This window comes from Anopheles merus, chromosome 2L (genome assembly GCF_017562075.2).
Source record: "Anopheles merus strain MAF chromosome 2L, AmerM5.1, whole genome shotgun sequence".
Classification (NCBI taxonomy): domain Eukaryota; kingdom Metazoa; phylum Arthropoda; class Insecta; order Diptera; family Culicidae; genus Anopheles; species Anopheles merus.
This window is the reverse complement of record NC_054083.1, coordinates 34,508,540-34,531,461: the sequence shown is the minus strand read 5'-3', so window position 1 is coordinate 34,531,461 and position 22,922 is coordinate 34,508,540. Positions and strand designations below refer to the sequence as shown.

General features: G+C 44.4%; 1 protein-coding gene across 6 annotated transcripts in view; it reads left to right on the top strand.

Moving 5' to 3' along the window:
- LOC121592820 (serine-rich adhesin for platelets) overlaps positions 1-22,922 on the top strand; it is a 152,686-nt gene that overhangs the window by 69,899 nt on the left and 59,865 nt on the right. For all 6 annotated transcript variants that reach the window (XM_041914636.1, XM_041914634.1, XM_041914633.1 and 3 more), the window contains one exon: positions 18,896-18,999. The gene's annotated coding sequence lies outside the window, so the exon portion shown is untranslated. The remainder of the gene's footprint in view (positions 1-18,895; positions 19,000-22,922) is intronic.

Sequence of the window (22,922 nt, the reverse complement as noted above, 5' to 3'; positions counted from 1 at the left end):
TGCCGCTGTGGGTGCTCCGAAACGGTTTAGCAACCTCCTTCACTCTCTGTTTCAATTGTAGCGAAACGAACGAACGTATTTTGCAAGAATGGCCCAGTACTGGTTCCAGCCGGTGCAGGTGTGTAAAATTTAATTGATTTTGCTCGATCGCATGTTTTCCATGACGAGTGGCTGCTTCAGTGAAGCACGAAATATTAACCAACCGGTACGAAGCGCTTTCAAGCAGCCGAAGGTGAAGCATTTTAGTTTAAAGGATTGAAATGAGCCCCCTTGCGTGTTGCTGGGTGGGAAGAGTAATTCCAGGTCGGGCGAAGGGTTCCGAACTACCCACCCGGATTGAGTCAAGCGTTTCCATGCGGTTAACGAGCGAATTAATGATACAATTAATTATGACAAAAACCAAAGTTCCATCTCCCTACTGAATAGTTGTTTTTTTTTATCGTTTGACACCCTGCTATCCCTTTTTTGGGGGGGGGGGGGGGGGGTGAGACACGTTTCCTTGGGGGCATCATCGCCAGCATTACTTCCCATTAATCGGTACATAATTAATTGCGGTCAACCATTGCAAACCCAGCCTCGGTCAATTGGGTTGTGTTTTTGAGGTGTTGAGTCGGGGATTTTATTGCCCATTATGATTAAAGTGCGGCGTGTAATTGTAAGTACATTTCAGGGCAGCATAACGTTCTGTTTTGTGCCGCCCAAAATAGCTGTAGAATGCTTGCGTCCGGCTAGACAAACCCACCACCATCACCACCCAATTAATCACATAATTGTGTTTTTGCAACGCGATTAATCTGTCTCTGTATCGATGACAGTTTAATTGCACCAAGAAGAGCCGATACCGAATTGAAGTTTAATCAAATAAAAATGGACACCCCCTTTCGTTCTGGCTGCCACCGCCAATGCCGCGCTCTCTTGCCATTGTTCGTTTCGATTAAAAATCGATTAAAAATCGGTTATCCGAGTCCGCTCCGAGCCGGCCGGACAGGGCCAAGCACCGCGAGTATCGATTGCAAAACAATGTTGGAGAATGTTCGGTTCCGATTGTTGCATTTTCGGTTTCCATTTCATCTGCTGCCCAAAAAGAAAACCCACAGGTGAAATGGATTGCAAACAAGCAGAAACAATAAGCTGTTTTAATAGTTGACAGTTTAATTATGAAATTTGTGCAGGTCGGAAGCGGTGGCGTGGGCTGAGCTTTGTTGGGTGGGTTTTTGTTTGGTAAATGGGCCGAGTGTTTATAGCACAGTTTTTTGGGGAAAGCTTCATTTTCACCCCAATCAGGATGCTATTTGCTAATATTTAAAGACCCACAATGGGACTGCGGCGTTCGGTGTTGGGTTGGGGGTTTGGTCGGACCGGAGCATTTGGTCAACATTTTTGGCCCTAAACATGTGTAAACACATCATCAATTTCCTGCCGTGCCCGGCGTTGTGTGCCCACTGCTGATGAGCGAAATGGAAGGCCCCAAAAATTAAACCCTTCCATTTGACAGCCCTGTCCCGGAACCGTCCAACCTTCACATCACGAGTACTGCAGCCCTGCCCCAAAAAAGGTTGAGGCGACGCATGGAGGAGGTTTTTCGGTCGATTAAATGATTACAATTGTCGAGTGCAAATTACACCCGAGTGCATTCATTGCCGCTTTTCGGTGCGGTATCTGTGTGTGTGTGTGTATGCCAGGCTAGATGTAGTTACATTTCATTTCAATCTTTTCCCTTTCCCCAATTTCCTCCCTATGATGGGGTTTGAGTGGAACAGATGGGTGACATCGGTATGGCAGACAGACATTGGACATCGGGTATAATTAAAATCACATACATCGCTACAAACACACACACACACAGCCACACATGGGCACCATTATCATCCTGCCTGGAAGGATACTGCATTACCGGGCACCGGAAATGCATTGCCCGGTGTTTGCCTACCAGCCATTGCAGCCCGGCCAGGCACCACTATTTGTGCACCACAGCCGCCCGTAAGGTACATCTCAATTAATTTGAAACATTTTGTTTAAACATTGCCGGTGCCCCGGGGGAGGGACACGGTCGTGGTTTTTTCGTGGGGGGCGGAAACGATGGTTGCTTGAGCGTGGGGGGCGCTAGAGCGAATTACATTTTGATCGGCACTTTAAAACAATTTTACGATACGACCCTTTTTAGCGGTTTTAATTTATGGAACCACTGGTGAGGGCGCTGGTTGTAGTGTAGCGTTGGATTGGTGTTAGTGAATATTAAACGTCAGGCCTAGGAATTAAGCAGGATTATGGCGATGGGTAATTTATGTGTGTGTAACGTTTGATGTTTAACCGACTGTTGAAAGGATCATCGGATGTTGCAATTTTGGATTGCATATTGATTTATGTGCAAAACTAAATAAGGCAGCATAATTTCATTTGCTCTGCTTGTTTGTTGTGACGTTAAAAATGTATGATGATGAACAATATTGATTGTTGTGTATATTGTATATTAGCTTATTGTTTCATTTATTCTTTCTTCAACTTATTGCTGGTTTTAAGCCACTTATTTATGCAATTTTCAGTCACACCTCTGGCTGAGTCGCTGAATTGTAATAGTTAACTTCCAATTTAATTATATTCACTATTTTGTCACAGTTTTGTTGTCATATAATCGCCATTATCACAGATACCAAAGACTTGATACGAATAAAGCAACAAAAAACAGTACCAATAATCTTAGTGATCAATTCCAGCTGTTGTTACTAACAACAACAAATTGGAAAAAGCTTGAAGTTTATTAAAAAATAAAAATCCACAATGAATCATAGTAAAAGTTTTAATAATTTAGATATGTTTGTTACCAATAAATTTGAATGGTTTATACACATAGTTTACAACAAATATAAAACAATAATAAAATGAACTCTTCAAATTCATAAACAAACATGTTCCACTTCGAGTTATTGCAGATTATACATCCACTTGTCGTTCAAAGCATTCGATTTGCATTAAACTTTGAATGTGTTCTGACCCACTCTGATGCTTTACACAAATAAAATGTAGTGTAGCATCGCGATTTTTAATTTATCACCACCATCAAACTACTTCCCCCATATGTTCGAACACGCGCAAATGTGTTTGGCATAATGTTTACCTAATGCTGCTGCAGAGCCAAATTATCTACTCCGGATGGTCACGGATTCTATCGGCGCCGTGCACAAAGACAACCGGAGAGAAATGATACGTTCCGGGCATACGGCTCTCGGTGGGCGTAAAATATGCAACGATCCCTGCACCGAACTCACCACTCCTTCCTCCTACGGGTCAGGATATTGTAACCATATTGTGCACACGGAAAAGTGTCGCATTCGGTTGGCTGTTCGTAAAGAAAGTGTGCGATGCGGGGCCCCCCTGGCATTGAACCACCAACCGTCGCCAATTGTTTGTTCGCGATCGCGGAAAAATAGTGACACAACCGAGTCTAACCGACCGTGACTAAGTGGCTAACGGTAAACCTACGATCCTGGGGGTTGTGCCGGTTTTTTCGTTGTTGGTCTGGTCTCGCTCCCCTTGTACCCACAGTATCACAGTCAGTCGACCAGTTCCCTAGCCCAGCATCAGACCATTTGGTTCGGTTTGTTTGTTTGCTTCCTCCCTTCCTATCACACACACTAAAACCCCACTCCACCGCGAGTTCCGTGTCGTGTTTGTTTGACCTGCAACTCGGCTCATTCTTCTCTCGCAAAAAACCGGAAAAGAAATGAAACCGTACCGAATGTTGCGACCGTCGCGGTCGGGGTTGGTGTTACCATGGTCGTCGCTGGTCGTTAGTATCGAACTTGCATGCAGCAGCAGGGCACCGCAACGGCACGGCCTGATTCACCATTGCACCAAAGGGTGTAACCTTAATCGGATCCGGGGGATGGCGAAATCGGGGTGCTAAGCTTTGATGGAAGTCGCAACACAAAGCTAAGCGAAACGAGCTGTTGCCCATCTTATTTATGATTGGTGGTTTTATGCCGTATGCAGTTTGTGTAAACGGAATAAATATAAATTCGCACAAAAGGTATCGTTCAGGCAGTGCGAGCAGGCTACACAGCGGAAAGCTGTATCGGTTTGTTCGGTTACGGGGATTAGTAGAAACGTACGATACCGAGTCCGTGCTTGGCGTGCAGTGTGTTAGGGCCTGAGTGGTAGAATTTATTTTGTGTTTTGGGTAGATTTGAATAGATGTCAATAACTTCTCTTGAGTAACGAATCTGCCGAAGCTCTTGGGATAGATGTCGTAAACGGCAACTTGCAACATAAATTTTAATAAATACAAACTAGATATTCGCTGTAAGGTCTATTATCAAAAAACAATCCATCTTTAGAAGTGATGAATAGACTTTAAGTTGGCATAGCTAATAAAACCTTGAGCATTATGCACAGACCTTAAGATTTCAGCTTAGAACATTATAAACCTAGGCGTATACGTAGACTTTTTTATTATTCGCTGAAAAATTATCGTTTAAAACAAAAAAAAACGATTAAAACAAGCTCGACATTAATACCTAATTAATCATTTGTTTTAAATCAGGTATTGAAAAAGACTGGCACGCGAGCTGAGTCCTTCCTTAGCGCCAGAAAATTTAAAAATTCAATACGTGAGCATCGAAAGAATTTCAAATATATAAGGTTCTTCTTCTTCTTCTTTTTGGCTCAACAACCGCTGTCGGTCAAGGCCTGCCTGTACCACTACTTGTGGGCTTGGCTTTCTGTGACTTATTGATCCCCCCATAGCAGGATAGTCAGTCCTACGTATGGCGGCACGGTCCATTTGGAGCCTGAACCCATGACGGCCATGTTGTTAATTCGTACGAGTTGACGACTGTACTACGAGATCGGCTAAAAAAATATAAAATATATAAGGTTATTTTAAGAAATTATTGAAACAAAATCAAAAGGGGCCTTTCCGTTTTAAGTTCGTTGGCTAAAATTTTAGCCTGTCAGCTGTTTGCATTTTATAGCAGTTTTCGAGCAGCTATTGAAGTGGGTATAACATACAGATGGGCTTATCCCAAGGTGTATGAATTTAGAAGGCTGATTTTTATCGCTTTTGTTTCTGAATGAAGATTTTAAGAGTGTTTTGAGCATTCATCATGTCTCCAGAAAGCTTGTTTGAATGAAAGTTTTCACCCGTCCTGTCAAAAAGTGATATTCAAATATGGTTACAAAAAACATGCTATGAGACCACCTCGACTACATAAACTTTGATTCTGGATTCCATCACCAGATCTCTTTAATGCTCCTTGGGATAAATGTAAACAACACCTTGTTTTGCCATTTTTCCGAGCAGGTACTCGAATCTTATTCTAGCTTTGAAAATTGCAGGCTATTTTTGTGTGTGGTTTTGTATGGAGTGTTTACATGATTTCAGCCTCAAACTGTCAAACTCCTTACAAAAAAATGACTAGAATCGTAAAGGGCCCCAATATTGTATAAATCAATAATAGATAAAATAATTTAGTTTTTATTTTATAGTCTTCATTTTACCATCGAGTGTCGAAAATTAACAAACAAATAAAATGATTACTTTATTCTTTGGGTATTAGGCTCGATTAGCCTGGTACAAAACACCTCTGATGTACAATTCCAAAGCGTATACGATACACGATTTTATTTTAATTCAATTTTATGTATGGGAACGCAACATTTTGAATGCAATACTGCAATACCTTACGTAGCCTAGTGTCAAGAAATATCACAAACATCTCATGATCGTATGAAAAATCGTATGAAAGGATGTTAGCTGACTCGAAGTTTCTTCAATTGCTTCAATTTGGATATTTTCACGAACAGTTTGGCGAGCCCTTATCTTCGTTTGCATTTGTACACCACCTTAAATCAAGCTGCTATCCCGCAATCTTCAAATATTGATCTATTATTCCTCAGATTAAATGTACCTCCTTTAACACACTTGAGCATAATTACTAACGCCCCATCGTTTATGGGCGGCTCATTTTTGCACATTAAATGCTCCTGCCATCGGTCGATTGTTTGCGCACAGCTTGTTAACGCGATGGTTCGATTACAGAACAGCCATCATTGTTACCGCCATCAGCAAACCCCTATAACTGTGGCCCACTAACCTGGCACCACGCTCGGTACACCTTCCCTAATGAAGTACTTATGTCAGCTGCACAATTACACAGGTCTAAGCACCAGCGTCAGCATGCGTTCGCATTTTCATCACGCGGCAAAACAACACATTTCAGCGGGTTCAGTTTTCCCTCTCGCAATTCTCCCTAAACCCCCTCCCAAACATAGGTCCATTTCGATGATTCGGTGCATCAGTGCGCGTTTGCGTTCTCTCGCCCCATCGCCGGGTGTACTTCATCAACTTTCTTCGATCGTTCAGCACGAGCACGTGGAATTCGGAGTGCTCGCGAGAGTGTTTTCGGGGTAGAAAATGAACCTTCCGTTGCGCAACCGGTTCCGAAATTGGACAAGCGTTTGGTCCAAAAACAACACACACAAAAAAAAATGAACCAACAGCACAGCAGCGAAGCTAGCGAAATAAACGCAGGAGCTATAAACCGTTGAAAGGGTCCAAAATGAAGCAGTTACACACAAACGGACACGTACCCTTTTGGGAAGCTCTTTCTTAGGGAAAAGGTTATTGTGTTTTGAGTATGTTTTTTTTTTTGGCATTTAAAGTACAGTTTTACTTCTTGTTTTTTTGTTGTTGCTTCTTTTTAAAGAGTTTTAATGAAGATGCGTTGATCTGATGCATTCTACAGCAACGGTTAATATTTCTTTTGCATTTTACCCACTCACCCACAATTTTGTGCGTGCGTTTTAGAGCTTTTGTTTTGGGGAACCGTTTCGGGGGGAGAAACCGTGCCCCTTACATTATGGCAAACGGTATCTGCCGGTAAGTGCGCTAGCGCGAGTCAAACGCCGAGTCGGGGTAAAACTGCTGCTGCTGCTGGTTGTACGTTTGAAATGCCGGGAATACACACACATAGACCCCAGGCTAACCTTCCAAATGGTGCAGCCGCGTGCAGTGAAAGAATAGAGAGCAGAGATACTGTATAATTAATTTTCATCGCACTTTTTTACCACCTCGCTGGGTTGGACACACCACGAAACGGGTTGGAAAACTTTTTCGCCCTCTGAATCTCGCTGTGGAAAATGGACAACCGGGCACCGGCGTCCGTACCGTGCTCTGTGCCGTGCTGTGCGTGTTCCGCATAACTATTACAAGTGCACCGTGGAAAGCTGTGCGCCTGTTCTGTCAATGTTAAGGTTGAAATGTTTTTCGACCCATTCTTGTACCGCTTCTCCGCTTTGTGACCCCTCCCCCAAAACGTGGTATGTTAATTCTTTCGCTCAAATGGAGAGTCGGGTGTGGTAGGGCGTTGTTTTAAAAACTTTGCACTCTATTGCCACCCGTTTTGAGGGGAACCGTGTTACCGTTGTGTTCATCGGTGGCTATCTCTCAGCTTGTGTGTGTGTGTGTGTGTGTGTGTGTGTGTGTGTGTGTGTGTGTGTGTGTGTATGTGTGTGTGTGTGAAGGGTGTGACTAGGGTGAAAGCTGACCGGCGCTGAGATTGTGGACGAACGGAATGTGTTTCGGTTTCGCTGGTGCTGTACATTTGGCGCTAGTTTCGTACGATGCTCATTTCTGGCGAGTGCTTTGATTCGCATTTTGTACGTGTAACACTTTGTTTGAACAGCTTTTTTCAGTACCAAGATTGTTGCATGTAGTTGAATGTAATCAATTTCCAGTGTAATGTAATCAGGGTTTTGTATAATCTGATTGCAGTTATTAATTTAACTGGGCCGCAATCTTTGGCAAGTAAAATTCTTACAAAATAACACATAATAAAGGGAAAAGTATAAAAAACTGATGATTTTATGACCAGTGATGCTATATTTTTTGTTCATCTGGCCCATTTACATAGCGACTGCTCCATTCATATTCAAATTTAGCCTGATTAATGTACATTTCATCTTTGTGGGAGGAAACTTGCGTAGTTTTAATCGCATTTTATCAACTCATTAGTTCAATTGCACATTCACAGTCTCAATTTATCATTTATCGTACAAAGCAGTTGGTTTATTTTGCATTCAGAAAGTGTTAAAAGGAAAAGAAAACTTAATATCATTCCTAGAAGAATTCGAATCTTCGTGTTGAGGTAGATGTATTTTCGGTATTGAATACCTTAGAACCAATTAACAGGGATACTCTAAAAAAATCTTATTTTTAAATTCTTAGCAATAACATTAAATATGATCATTTGCATTGTCGATTGCTTCAGCATGCAGCTGGACGTAAAACAAAAAGGAACTTCTACCACAATGGGTTGAACGTCAAGGGTTTATTTGATAATGAGGCCCTTCACGACTCTAGTCAACTTTTTGTATGGAGTTTGACAGTTGGAGGCTGACATCATGTAAACACTCAGTCTAGATTATTCTCATTATTCGCCTCAGAGCTAGAATTTTATTCGAATACCTGCTCGAAAAAATGGCAAAACAAGGTGGTGTTTACATTTATCCCAAGGTGCATTAAAGAGATCTGGTGATGGAATCCAGAATTAAAGTATATGTAGTCCATGTGGTCTCATAGCATGTTTTTTTTATAACCATATTTGAATATCACTTTTTGGAATACACAAAACACAGCCATCAGCCTTTTAAATTCAAACACCTTGTGATAAGCACACTTGTATATTATACCGACTTAGATAGCCGCTCGAAAACTGCTATACAATGCAAACAGCTGACAGGCTGAAATTTCAGTTTACGAACTTAAAACGGAAAGAACCCCAATAATAGTAAAAAAAGGTTGTTTAAGACTATTTATTACAAGCAATATGATCTTGGAGGCATTAAGCTCATAATCAAAGTCATAATTGTCTCTTAGTTGAGAGTCTTCAAAGATTCGAGACACGAGCACGTATAGTGCACTTTGGGGACTTGAGGACTTTGGGACTTTGGAGACAAGTTGTAAGATGTCAGGTCTTAGTATCACCCTATTGGATTAATTAGTAGAGTTAGAAAGCACTCAATGATCCACTCGAGTTTTATATTGTTACACTATTTTTTTTTACTTAAAGATATTTAAGATAATTTCGTTCTTTTCGAAATTTTGAAGGTCAAAGTAGAGGGACCATCATTATCAGCATATAAATATATTACTAATGAGTAAACCTTAACCTTAACAGCTTAACCAATTCGTACGTTAATCGTGGAATGATTTTCTCATTCCTAATCTTTAAGCGATATTTGTAATGACTAAAAAATCGTTCCGGTAGTTGCTGACTTGCATCCGTCAAAATGACACCACAAATCTTCACCCGGTTTTCTCATCAAATGTACATTTCTTGCAATTATTGTATACTAAACACCCCTCTCCTCAATAATACCTTAGTTTTGTTCCACATGATCCGTGGCGATTTCTACCACACAAAACCTTCGGCGATTGTAAAAGGCAGTGTCTCTCGCCAAATCGACCACCAAGCATCACACACCACCGTTTACCATCATCACCATTTCTAATGTGTTCGGTAGACATCTCCATCTTGAACAAAAACCGACCATATGGGCAATTTGGGTGCACAAATCGCTTCCCATGAACGCGAACCTTTTGTAGCTCGATTGTACTCGCCTGCGAGTGGTCCATTGTGGGTGTGTGTTTGTGTGTCTGTGTGATTGCGTTCCATCTTCCCATCGACAATACGAATGCGGGGATAGGAGCGTTCATAAAATGGCAATTTTTGAAGGAAAACATCAAAATTGAGCGGTCCAGATGATGCGGGAGTTGGAGACCACACTCATGGTTTTTAACGTATTTTTTGTTATTTTTTTTCTGGGTACCGTTTGGTTTGATTGACACTTGGCACATTCCTGTGCCTGTGTTTCGAGAGAAAAAGAGAGGGTTTCAAAGCTGTGTGTTCGCGTAATCTGTTGCTGGACGGTGGTTCAAGTGAAGGAAAAAAGGCAATCGAACGCTGATGACCATCAGCGGTGCATGGGACCGGGTGGGATTCGGTTGGCTTGCCGCGAGTTAGTGGTATGTGGAGTGTTCCTTTCGCACAGGGTAGCAACAAACGAAACAAAAAGAAAACACACACAAAAGAAAACCTGGCATCTGGCAGCGCGATCTACAGCAGCGTGCCGCCGAAAATGTTTTGCTCCAAATCTGTCCAAAGTGTGATGGCTCCCTTTTCGGTGTGTGCTGCGATGGGGCTGCTTTTCCTTTAGCTTTCCGCATGCAAGCGGAAAGGAATCGTTGCACCCACTTAGATCGCCGGTACCGTGATCGATGCGGTCCGTGATTGCGCAACGTTCGTTTGAGGATGGGGGATGTTTGCGTTTGAAAAGGTGGAAAAAAAAATCATGCCAAACCATGTGCAAGACTCCGGCGCGGTGCTGACCCATTTGAGTCTGGTTGCGCGGAGGTAGCAATTAGCTGGAGCCGAAGACCTCCGATAGGCCACCGCTTTTTTCCCTTCTCTTGTGGTTGGTGTAGCATGAGTATAACAAAAAAATACAAATAAGTGAAAAGTATGCTGCAATGACCAACAAAGGACAGAAAGGCATTCAAATAGACCAGCACAGAAAAAAGAACATCAAAGCCAGCAACCCCTTACGTGATCAAGACGGGAATGATGGTGATGATGATGATGATGTGGGGTGTTTTGTGATCTAGATCTCCACAGTTGCAAGAAATCCCGATAACATGCGGGTCTAGAGCTTCAATCACCCATCACACTGAGTAGCTGTAGATGTGTTTGGCTTGTATGCTGCACCAAGCCACTGTATTATTGGAGGCCCCCGTTTCGAGATCACAAAAGTAAAGCACATGCTCCAAAAAAGCCAAGAAGTAGGACAGTTCGAAAGGTTAGAGTGTTGTGCCTTACGCAATCTCCATAAAGGGCGTCCACCCTACCCAGCGCGAGCGTGAAAGTTCGCGTGGCGCAAGTTTTTTTTCACATTTTCGGTACATTATGTTTACACACAGAGGGAAAATTGAGCCCAATTAGCGGACACGCGCGTATGCTTTCGCGACCGAGAGATGGATGGAAAAGTTAACCCGATGGCTGAAAATGAAACAACAGCCCGAAACCTCACCCAAAGACAGACAACAGAAACGGGGTGGGGGAATGGCATGACAACAAATCGTAGCCATATCGTGGCCATTTCCCGTCGCTTTCCGAATTGCGAATTTCCGGACACGCTCCCGCGGGGCAGAGCGAGCCATGCGTGTGGGATGAACTATCTATATGGAGAGCACTTCACTACTCTGCTTCGAAACGCGCACAAACGCGAAATGAAGCGCAAAACGACGGATCTCGTGTATAGGAAAAGGGTGGGTTGAGTCCAAATTTTCCTTCACCCATTGGACGCACGCCGTTTTCGGTGATTAATTACTGTCTATAAATTTGTTTACTCTCCTACGGTTAGGTGATTGCGAGAGAGGAAGCTGGAGTGGGAAAGCTCAATGAGGTTACTCGGGTGGTATACGGTGCCAATAAAACGATTAAGTGTCGGTTCTTACATAAAATGGGAAAGTTTCGATTGGGAGCATTCGGGGGGGAGATGGATGGTGGCGGTTCACCTTCACCTCTCGATACAATCTGTAGCATAATTGTGGTACGCCCGGGGTCGGAGCTATTATTGACGGGAGGTTAAGGAAGCGAATGTAAGTTTAGTTTCCGTTAGTGTTAGTATTCGAGCTGCTCTATTGTGGTGTGTAAGTGGTATCAGATTTATTGCTTGCAGTGCTTTTCGAGTGATATCGAAAAGCAAACACAACTTTTATGACCCAATTCTAGGCGCGTGTGTGTAGCAGTGCGCTTGATAATTACACAACTTGAGCGCAGGTAATTTCTCACTCTATGTGTTCTATCGTCTTCAGTAGCAGCTCGCAAGATTTTGTGTAACCGATTAGGCCGTTGTGACGGCTCTATCGCTCTCTGCCAGACAGTTACAATCTTCCCTTGAGCGGTAATGTCACAACCTCTCTTCTTAACTTTGCCCTCCCCGCTGCTATTCGACACGCTGACCCGACGTCGGTTCAAGATCGCTAAATTTGATCGCCAGCGTAGTTCTCCAAGCTTGCCGTGTCGTCTGAAGTACCCTCCGACCGATAGTTACCGCAGGGTCTCCAAGGACACGTTCAGACGGGTGGTTTCGGTGTGCTACTGAAAAGTTCCCCTATTATTAATTAGTCGCTAATAATCGGTGTACCCCTGTACGGCTGGACGGACAGAGTAACACCGAAAGGCTGTAGCCGTATCGCCGTTGCAGTACATTGTGTGTACTGTGGACCCACCCGGTACACCATTAGCCGCTGGTTATACCTGGCTCGTCCGTACAGAGAGGAATGTGTACTTTAGCTACTGGAGACTCTCTTTTGTCCTTTCGTTCGGTCGAAGCAAACCCTGCCGCCAGTACACACTGGCGTGGTCCACTCCCTGGGTGTCTTTCTCTGCCGACCTCAGGCAACCGACGCGTAGCCCTCAACCACCCAAGCCTTACAGCGGCCAACCAATCATTAATTTTAATTATCTAACCGACCACTGGATGCGAGACCGAGGCGCACTGCAGCGCAAGAAGGCTCTTGCTTGGCCTGTTCGAGTCTTTTGTTGCTCGAAATGCATGTACTGGTGCTGCTTTTCTGTCTCACCACCACTACTAACTCCATTTTGCGCTTATTTAGCGCTTCGATAGGACTGCACCCACCACCACCAGCACCACCCACAGAAACAATCGATGAGAGGTCATTTTTCATAAATCATGCTTACGGGTTAATACACAAACAAGTCAAAAGTGCTCGCCAGGCAAAATGTCATCGTGACGGCTCGTTCTACACGTCCCCTCGCCGGCCGACCGCACAGCACAGATCACAGGGTCACGTCTAGACGACTATCTTGGGGCTTTTTTGTGTGTGTGTGTGCGCGTGGGGCTCTATGGTTCGACACAAGAGAAGCCATACACAGTACCAGCTTCGAGTTCGAAGCCCGTCACTTGCGTAAACTGCCTCGAGGGACCTTGAAAATTTGGAGTAATTATAGATTTACGGTCGCCATGGTCGCCGTGGCGTTGGTGGTAGTTGACAAACTGCAAAGCGCACAAATTTGTCTCCGTCACCACTCCTGGCTGGCAGATCCGTTGATAAGGACGTTCCCTTTCTCTAGCTGGCAGCTTAACTGCTAGCGCTATACACCGCTATGCGGAGCTCCTTCGCAGATGTCCTTTGCAAGATACGGAAACCCCAACTGGTCTGACAACGGGAGGAAACAATCCGACAGGCTTGCGATACGGCACGGCAGCAAAGTTTCGGAGGAATTGCTTAAGCTTTGCTTGCAGAATGGGTTGTAAGACGTATCACGGGAGTAATCTGCTCACTGCTGAGTTCATGGGAATCAACGCGGCAGAGAACGTACTGTTTGTGTCTGTAATAGCAGAAAAACAATTTGGTAATAAATAAAGCATTTTAATTACACCACATCAAACCTCAAACGTTGTAGAGGTTGTAAAATATTCGGAAGAACCTCAAGTTCTTCCGCCATAGAACGCAACCCCTCTTATCTCGGTAAGGAACGCCATCGATCAGAATTGAACATATTACAAGGGTATTGATTGGATGGATGCAATAACTTAGCCAATGTGTTGATAAATGGCATCCGGGGGGCGTACTTGTTGCACTAAATGTACGTTGTTTATGTGCTGCTGTCTGACAGCTGTCATACGGCACGGTTCGCAGCACGCTACCGTTTCCGCCCGGTATCGAATGCAACGCGGAAGCAAGAGTTTGCATTTTAGGAGGGTGAACAACCTCCCAGTGGGCTGATTTATTGCTATAATCGTACCGTTTATGGCTTTAATGGAATGGCAAGGCTTTAAGTGCGCTTTCAACGAAACGAAGATCCGCAACAAAAAAAGGCGATGATCTATTTTTGGCTAAAGTTTCGTAACGCTGACGATTGAAATCTGCCAAACGCAGGCAGAATGGATACCAACAACTCTAGCCACTCGACGAGCACGAGCTCGCCCACGACGACCATTTCGGAAAGCTATTTTCGGTAGAACCACAACCCGTCCAATCCCCTTCTTTCCATCGCAATAACCGCATCCACGGGATCGTTCCACGGGGGTGTCAAAATCTTCTGAAGCGATGGCTCGAATTGTCGGATTTTTGTAGCTGCGCTTGGGCGTCAGTAGTTTGAATCCCTTCTGGGGATTACGAAGCCATGGTTGCTTTCGGTACACGGATGCTGCCCGTCCCTTTGGACCAACCCTTACCGGATGTGGTTGACGTCTACAAGCACGTAGCAGCATCGTCTCCGGGCGGGTTGTTCTTTGCTTGCTTACTCTCCCGAACGTTCGATCGGTGCGCGGGGCTGCTGATATTGAACACGCGCTCATCACGCAAAAACGGCAGCTATTTTAAGGAATCTAGAGCGATAACGAGTGAAATGCGCCCATGGCAGACGATTAATACCGGACGAAATTGTTTATTCCGTTCGGATTGTGCAGAGTGAGCTGAGTGAGCGCGGGTACGTGTAATTTCTATCGATTCGTTGCGGAACCGAGGTAAGCAGCCGTGTTTTTGTGTTGCCAATTTTGGTGCAGACGAATGGAGACAGCGCAAAACAGCGGCAACAAAAGCAAGGAAAAATGTTGAAAGGAAACGAAACGCTTTTTCGCGATCCTGGCGCGCACAATTAAAAGGACGCGGAGGTTGTTGCTTCTGCTTTAGCCTTAGGACTCGAGACAAATTGTCTAATGTTTGATGTTTTCTTGATGTCTCGTTGCCATGGGGTTGTGTTGCTCTCTTGTCGAACAGAAAAACACGCACACACACACACACACACACACACACACACACACACACACACACACACACACACACACACACACACACACACACACACACACATCCTGCTGCTTGTAAAATGAAAGCCGAAGCACCAGCGCTGGTGCTGGTGGTGACTTTGGAAAGTGTTTTTCTTCTGCGGTTTGCGAAAACGGGAAAGCGAAGGAATTTAATTAATTGAATTCCATCGTTTCACGGCATCCTCTCTGCCTGGCTGGTTGGGTGGTGGAGTGAAGGAGTCGGTGGTAAATGTCGATAGATGCTGGAAGCTGCTGACACACTTTATCATTGTCGAGTTTTGCTGGGTGGCGGGGAGACAAGAGAGATAAGCGTTTTTTTGACGATGCCAAGAAGACGGTTCTGTACACGTGCACACGGTTCGCTCGCTGTGCAGGTGTAGGGATCGAAATTGTAGCGAAATTGTTCTGGAGTGGTAGTTGAAGTTTTGACAATTTGATACATATTTGGGATGGAAATGTAGCACGGTAGCACTTGAGAGGATAGGTTTCGTTTGCTTTGTTCGGGAAAGTATTGCTGCAATTGAGGCTTTTTATTGCCTCTTTGACCTTTTTTTTTTATTACACCCAACATTTCAAGATTACACTTTCACATGAGTGTTTGGTATTGTTTTGTAAAAAATTTGGTGAGAAACTTGACATCCTAACAGTTGCAGGGATTAATTGGTTTTTTTTTGGTTAAATCTATTAGTTCAAAATAGCATTTAATATTTTTTTGTTATATCAGTTGTTTGCTTCAAATATTGATAGAAATGGGGCATGAATATCGAAAGAAGAAGTTCTGAAAGTATGTTCAAATAGTTATTACTAGAATTATTTCTCTCCAAAAATTGTTTATACTATTTTAAACCTGCAATTCTTGTAAAACTGTAACTGAGTTTAAATTAGTGGATGTTGTGATCCTTTTTTTTCGTATCAATTCTCCTGACATTATTCCATAAATATGTAATGTGCAAGTAATAGTTAAGTACCTTATGAAAAAGCACCCATTTAATCGATAAAGCTTTTAACGCAACATCGACTCGGTTGTAATCTGTCCATCCATGCAAAATGCATTTTGCATACGGAGGACGCACCTTGTTGCATAAATGCAAATCCCCTTTTTCAGGCGTCATTTTGAACCCTTGCTCACCTCTTTCCGCGCAATTGTGATGATGATGATGATGGAATAAGTTGCACACAAATTTGTCCTGTGTCGTCGTGTGCGCCTACCCGCCTAGCGAAAGAGTCACGTCAATCAAACGCGAATCTGTTGACCGCAGCCCACCCTACAGCCGGCGAAGGCATCCAGGCAGATCAAGGCAGTTCAACTGCACCGGTGGGTGATTTATGGTTATTCAATACTGCCCAATACCCTCATTATGTGTCATTTTAGAGCCGTACCGAGGGGTCGCCATCGCCATCATCATCAACGTCCACCGTCGGGGCTGTCAGCGGTTATGATGGTCTGAAACAAGAATGTCAACCTTTTTGGCGTGTAGAGTGTGTTCTGTTTTTATCGTCTTTGACCCCTAGCTAGCAGACTGAAGTCTGGTGGGCTACGGCTGGGTGGGGGGGGGGGGGGGGGGGGGGGGGTGGCGAATATTTCACGCGTTCGTTCGTGTGGATTCGTGTTCTTCGGGCGCCACAGACGATGGCGCGAGTAATGTTGCCGCGCTGCCGCCACACGCAGTGATGGTGGACAGTTATTACGAAAGCGGCCTCGTCAGCACTGGCGCGAATTAACACGCTGCCGCTTGCCGGAAGGAATCATTTCGCACTGTAACGGGTGGCTTTTATGTTTACTTTACTCGTGTGTTTGGTGTCTTTCTGTACGTGCCGCACTAAAAAGGTGGCGCAAACACACGAACTGTGTACACTGGAGGGAGCACCAGCGCGTAGTGCTAAAGTGTATTAATATTCATGATGAGCAGCATGTTTACCATTCTTTTTTTTATACTACGCGCGTTGTACGTTGCATTACGGGAGCAGTTAAAATTAGCGCCTTAATGTATGCAATTCTTGGTGCACACTTGGTTTAAATTTTTGCGAATAAATCATGCTTAATACGTGCAATATATTTATCTAGAGAATACTGGCAGTGGAAAAAAAACAACATTTTTCCACTTTCCTCCCAGCTTGTGATAGCGAACGGGGCTGTGTGAGTAAAATGCAATTGGAATTTAATATACATTGCCCTTGCAGCCACCGAGATGCAAGCCATCCCGCAGCTCGAAGAGCTTCTGGGGCGTAAACCGTCCCCCCATCGAGAGCGACAATTTAATCAGCTTAATGACATTAGCTTGCAGGCGAGGTTCGAAAATAGGTCTCGATCAATTGGTTGCGTTTTTTTTTACACTCCTCTCCTTGCTGCACTCTGTCTTTATGCAACACTGTCATCGGAAACTTGCTGGCGGTTGCGTATTATCATTACTTGCATTACTTTCGCCGTCCTTCGACCCTTTGGCAGCGCCTGGAACGCCCAGCCAGGACCCACGAGAGTTGCTCCAATTTTGCCTGCTTCTGCTTCTGTGTGTGTCTGTGTGTGTGTGTGCATGTTTGAGAGTTGCAACTGGTGAAGCTCTCCTACCTCCTGTATCCACCACGCCACGATTGCCCCATTTCACACTCCCCCACTGGTAACGATCGGTTACCTACTGGCGACACCACCACACAGTGACACACCTCGAAATTTGCCACGGTCGGGTCCTCGGGGCGGTTGGTGATTTTTAACCATGTTTCCAGTTCCTAGCCTTAAACCAGTTTCTTTGGCGGTACCCAGCCCGGGGTCGTGTAGCAGCCCTGTGGTAGTACAGTGGTGCCACGGTACCATGCACTTAATTTTCTTCCTAACTCGATGACTCGCCACCGGGTCCAGCGTTGAGCACATTCCGTGAAGTGTACCGTGAGTCCATTTTTGTGTCCATTTTTTGCTGCTGCTGCTGCTGCTTCGCTCAACCGTTGCTCTTTCCCATAGTGTGCGGCACTCCCCTGAAAAGCGGGTTGGAATCGTGAGTAATTTTAGGGCTCCGTGGGAGTGTTACTGCCTGCTTTTTTCTTTTGCCTCACTGTTTTGAGTTGCAAGCGGTGTAAGCTATTGGTTTGGCGGTAGTAGTGATGGCGCTACCCTGCTGCGAGTTGGAATCGGAGGGAACAGGGTTTGGATATAAAGTAAAGTTGCTCAATCACTACATCGTTGTATCAATGACAGCATCATCAATATCAAATGTGGTCGTAAACGATTAAGTGTGGATAGAGCACAGATGGTAAAAAATATGGATGGCGATTTTGAAAGCAAGGGAACGGAACTGCTGCTTGGAACGGTGCTTTGAAGTAGTTCTGGCGATAACTTCGATAAAATCGAATCATATGTCACCAGAATGCACTAAGGTTAATACTTTTAAGTCCCATAGTTTTTACACTTAACTTTATTTATTATTTGGCTAGTAATTTAACAAATAATGTACACGGCATCATTACCTTCGTTGCGTTTATCAATGTCATTCAAAAATCAAATAAAATTGTTTAAACATTCGCAAAACAAAACAAGTTAAAGAACATATGTTTTCACATAGAAAAGTGTTCTAGTGAAGCAAGGACGTCAAACAAACCTGGTGACTCAAAAGAAGCCATCCTTCACGTTTAAATTATTGGAATTGTTTCATCCACTAGCATCCACACATGGAAGTCTGAACCAATGATCTTATCTTCCTCGCACGATCCTTCTTGATCGACGGATACACAGAGCTTTTTATTACGCCCGTTTCTACTCTCCACATACGTATAATGACCTAAATACTTCCACTTTGCGTGCAGTACCCGAGGCGAGGTGTAACTGCTTCGTGCCGTTCCCGTTCCGATTAGCTGCACCTTCACTTTCATCTGCTCTGTTCCACTGTCTACTCACGAAAGTCTAGCTCCACCTCAGCAAATGGAAGAAATAAGAACATCATTTGTCCTTACGCACGAGCAAGGTTCTCTCCGATCGAGCTCCAGCTTCTCCTTGACTTCTCTGCGCATAGTAACAGAATCTCATTTACTTTGCTTTACGTTTCATTTGCAGCTTTTCCGCTAAAGGGTCCAATCACTGCAGCCACCAGCCGGACAACGAAACGAAACGAAACGAAACCGAACGAAATCTGCCACCTTTAGGAGCGATAGAGAAAGGTAAGCGAGCAAAGCACCGAGGTGGAAGCTTAAAGGGCTTAAAAATTTAGAATGGCTCTTGTGGAACGGAGCGGAGTTTGTGGAAGAAGCGGGCCAGTTTACGAGGTTTTGTTGGCTAAATTAAACAAACGAGTGCAGTGCGTAGTGCGGGTTTGTTGTACGGTTTGATACGGGCCGGTGTGTGTGTGAGTGTGAGTGTTTTCCCCCCTCTCTTCCTTCCTTTCTCGGAGACAAATCTCATTTCACAGCTCGGTAAGCTGCACGAGGGTCCGACGGTTTAGACACTTCTTTTGGCCTCCATCTCTCTCTCCCTCTGTGTCGGTGTAAAGTCCGGTGTACTCGTTTCTGAAATTGGTCAAATTACTTCATCGCACCACAAAGCACAAGGGACCCGGCCGGCACGGAGCCCAGTGGAAACAAAAAAACACATGACAACCCTCACTTACGTCAACGCATTTCCATCGGAGCGGAAATCAAAGTGGAGCAAACCACTGCACGCCCCGGGACCGGCTGAACTCTTCAACTGGAAAGATTGTTTTTTTCGTAAGAGTCACATTACGCGCCTCAATAGCTGCACGCATCTTGGTTTTGTTTGTTTGCAACAAATTTCGATGTTAAAAAGCAATGTATGACAAAGGAAGGATTAGGAAACGCGTACGTACGAGATGGAATGTTAGGAAACTAATCCGTGGTTTCCATCGAACGTGCACAACGAAGCGAACCTTTTCCCCGCATTGCAATAAATTCCATTCTTGATAATGCTCGCTATCATTTCGTTAAGATACGCTGCTCTCGACGCGCAATACGCGATGAATGGCAGTGAGTAGGCAGGCGACGAGTGGGATTGTACTGTTGGAAACAAAACAATTACGCATTCGCACATTCCGCGTCCCGAATCGAGCCGTCGCGGTGAAAACTCCCGGAAACACCCGGCCCCGCTCAGTGGCAGTTAAAAATTCCCCCGGCGAAACTATGTCCCGCTAGTAAAATCTGCGTGGAAATGCACACAGCTGGCAGGGTTCCAGGACCCTTGGATGAAGGGTCCTTTTTCACCTCTCTCCTCCTCCCGCGAACCAACCAAACCAAAAGCTTTGTCTCTGAACCGTTTCCGCGGCTCCAAACGAAAACCCCCTGAAATACAGCTCCAACGGCTTTGTCTGGGCCGCCCGCGAGTGGGACACGGGAATTTCCCACACAATTAAATTATAGCCCCCAAACCGCGCGGCCGCTCGTAGGACCACGCGCGGACCGCTCGAGCGTAATGGGCAGCGTGTGACAATAATTTTACCCGGTGGCCGGCCATTCTAATTAAATGCTTCACGTGCGTGCAGAGATTGTGTTTGTTTTGCCGAGTTTTATGTATGACTGAGGGGTAGGAGGGGAGGGGGGGGGGTGTTTGGACGGGGATTTTACCTATATCTCTACTTTCGGTCAAACAATCTCGGGTTTTGGGACAGTATTGCCGGTAAGCTTGTTCCGTCTCTGGGGGTTTCGGTTTCGTGTTAAAGGTAATTTGTTTTGTTTGGACTAAAAAGTCGTCGGTATGGATTTAAACAGCATAAAAAACAACATATTTTACATTGCATTAAAGCTATGAAAAATAATATTTCACTGAAAGGAATTGAGTATGAACTAAAAAAAATCGTTGAGTTACCAACAAATGTGTTAAATAATATGTAAAATATTAATAATATAAATTGAAAGTGGGAACAAACATACATTTTCTAAGTTTAAGAACAAACCTATGAAACAATTTTACACAACAAAATTAGATAACTAAAATAAATGAGCGAAGAGCTTTAAATGATTTCCTTACATTGTCCATGTCGGTCTTCTGTAGTTTCATTATTCGTCTTTGAATTATTTGTTTAATCCTTTTTAATTTTGTGTGTACTAATTATTGATTAAATTAGTGATAAGAATATTAATTGTGTACTATTGCAGTTTGTTTGCATTAACTCCAATGAGGTTATATGAGATAACATAATGTTTAACGCCATATAAATGTCTTTTTTGAGTTACGAATGGTGTTTACATTACTTCGTTAGCTGCATCTCACGCATCTAGGACCTGTTTTTAAGTTTACCTGTTTCTTTTCGTATTTGTGTTCTTTTTATGTCATTGTTCATGCTCGTTAATGTCCCTATAAACTTGCTTGTATTCTTCAATCCCACCGACCAGCCTTTCTAATCGCTCTTCTGTTTCGAGTTACGTTTAAACACACTGCGTGCGTAGGCAGAATGCGGCATCGTTTCACCTTTGCCGTTCTTTAATGCTAGCAAACCACCTCCACATAACATTCATAGCACTTCCACGTAACCCGACTTTGCATTGCAGCTTCCATCAGCGGCCTACGTCAAACGATGCAAAACGGTTGCCCCATAGGCCACATCGCCCCAACAACGCGTTCAAAACGCGTTCACAACGCCCCATGTTCGCGAAACGCTCGTAAACCATAGGGATGGGGAAGGCTTTTCCGCAAGCTTTACCGGAACCGGTGTGGTCGTACAGCAAGGTGCTGGAAAGAAAATGCCACCGATTTTGTGTATGTTTATTTGTCAAACGTTAGGCCCGAAAGCCCGATCATGCCACTGCTTGTTGCCCGGGGAAAAGTGAGCCAGTTTTTCCACGTGCCGGTACGTCGGCGTGACATTGATGGTTGTAAATTAATTCAAGAAGCGTACGCTCAACTCTTGCCCGCCTTGCCGGCAGCGGTACAGTTGCTATATAGCCTTTTAGCTTTTGGGACAGTATGGGGCCGGCTCGTATAAGCTTTTTCGACGGCTCATAGGCGTTGTGTAACATTTATTGCGCCACGCCGCGCTTCGGATGGGATTTATTGGCCCTTGAATGGGTTTTGGTTTGACGTTTATGATTTTTTAAAGAACCCCGGCTAGGATGTAGTTGGGCATCGTGTGAGCCAATCTGTGCTGTAAGTAGGCTCATCTTTCGGCTTTGGGATGAACAATACATGTACGGCAGTTCATCATACGATCGGTTGAATAAAACATGACGCAAGTAGTAATTGGATTGGTTAAATCAAGGATAGGAAAGAAAGGAAGCTACCACCAGTTGTGGAAATCTAGGCCTGATTCTAGAATAACATTTCCACTCAAGACAGGTACACTCAGGCCGTAAAATCGATCTGCGTTGAAAGAGCACGAGGATTCTATCGTAAAATGTGTCCAATTTTCCTCAAATATACTAATGATTGGAAAACATTTCCCATCCACCCCTGATCGCTTCTGCCTCCCCCTCCCCTTGGTTGCAGCTGTCGAAAAGTCAAGTAAACAAACCACCCCAAGGTTTTACCGACAGGCAGGCATTTAAAATGAATCCCGACGCATGTAGATTGGTGCCGTTTATCGATGGTTGCCCTCACCTTCTCCCTGCCCAGAGCCTAGCACGCAGGAGCGCGTTTGCAAGGGGCGGGGCTTGTTTGCATTTGTTTCCGTGTCACGTATCGGAAAATTTATGCCCCTGGAGGGCATCGGAGCGCAAAGATCCATCCCGGGAATGCTCCATACGATAACGTTTGGCTCAGGAATGCGGTGCGCTTATAGTATCGTTTGTTTCAAGTGTCTAATTAATGCCTGGGGAAAGAAATCCTTAAAATACGTCCTTACGGTTTGATCCGTGTGGGTGAAAGAAAAGGGAGGACGGGTGTGAGCGAGCAAAATTTTCTTATCGGCTGCAAAGTGTGTATGTGTGATATTTGCCGAGCCTAGTGGGAGGTGGGAGAGTAGGGGGAAAACGTTCGCTTCCGGCTGTCAGCTACAGTATCTGACAGCGCTTGTGGAAAGTTCGGGTTGTGTGTGTGTTTTTTTATTCTAAATGGTACAAAAAGCATGAGGAGACTTCGGAAAAGGGGGTTTAAAAAAACGGACAAAATACACACAACACACAAGCACGAATTGAAAATT